This window comes from Triticum urartu, unplaced genomic scaffold, assembly GCF_003073215.2.
Source record: "Triticum urartu cultivar G1812 unplaced genomic scaffold, Tu2.1 TuUngrouped_contig_8507, whole genome shotgun sequence".
Lineage (NCBI taxonomy): Eukaryota > Viridiplantae > Streptophyta > Magnoliopsida > Poales > Poaceae > Triticum > Triticum urartu.
The window spans coordinates 1,189-2,292 of record NW_024119464.1 but is presented as its reverse complement, the minus strand read 5'-3'; the positions used below and the strand labels follow the sequence as shown (position 1 = coordinate 2,292).

Below are 1,104 nucleotides of genomic sequence, written 5' to 3'. Positions count from 1 at the left end.
TATCCATATCTGCTGAATCATCATGATCTGGCCTTGCTTGTGGCTTTGCAGCTTGTATTCCACCGTTTTTCGTCTGGTTGGCGGTTGTCCGCTCGTTTTGCTTACGCTGTTCTCCAATCTCCACTGCAACGGTTTTGGATTCTTCACCGAGCGGACGCATTTTTTCTTCTTCTTCTGAATTTTAATCGCAAATGGAGCTTTTGTCTCGTAGCCATTCCTGTCACCAAAGCCTGAATCATCAACGGGCGAGCATATATGTGCAAGTGGCGACACAACTACAGTTGTTATATCAGCAAAGATGTGAGTACCAAGTATAGTAACGACCACCCTTTTGGCTGCCAGCATATATTCGTGCATGCCATTTCCACGATCGATCGGCGTGAGATGGAGCGCCCTCTGCCATCCATCGTGCGGAACAGAACGTTGCACTTCATCATCCCTATATAAAGGTCGACAGATAGTGTGTCAAAAGGAGCTGCATCACTTATTCGCTGCGCAGTTCTGTTTCAGGGAGGTAAAAATTTAACTATCACAGTCGACGCTTTGGCCGAGTGGTTAAGGCGTGTGCCTGCTAAGTACATGGGGTTTCCCCGCGAGAGTTCGAATCTCTCAGGCGTCGTGTCGTTTTTGTTGTTTATTTTTTGCCACAGAAAATTACAACAGCAACATACCAAGGCCGGCAGCATCAATCATTTTCCAGGGACTGCTGCTATATGCTTTGTGAAATTCATTTTTATTTCTTGCTAACCAATCACTAGTAGAAAAAGGCACATTTGTCTCGGTTCATAAGGGCCTTCTGTCCCGGTTTTGGAACCGGAACTAAAATGTCGTTACTAATGTCCTTGGCCTTTAGTCCCGGTTCTTACACGAACTGGGACAGATGGGCCTTCACGTGGTCGCTGCGGCCAGCCCAGGCAGGGGGGCCATTGGTCCCGGTTGGTGACACTAACCGGGACCAAAAGGCATCCACGCGTCAGCAGCTGAGGTTTTTTTTTGAAAGGGGCTGGTTTAGGGGTTTTGGGGGTTAATTTAGGTTATTATTAGTTAGCTAATAGAGAGAAGTGCCCTCTCTTATATCTCCGTGCTTGGTTTACCAACGCTACT

General features: G+C 47.2%; 1 non-coding gene across 1 annotated transcript; it reads left to right on the top strand.

Moving 5' to 3' along the window:
• The first annotated feature begins 537 nt into the window (after window positions 1-537).
• Window positions 538-619, top strand: TRNAS-GCU. The gene has a single exon. It is a non-coding gene; the product is annotated as a tRNA-Ser (tRNA).
• Window positions 620-1,104: the final 485 nt, after the last annotated feature.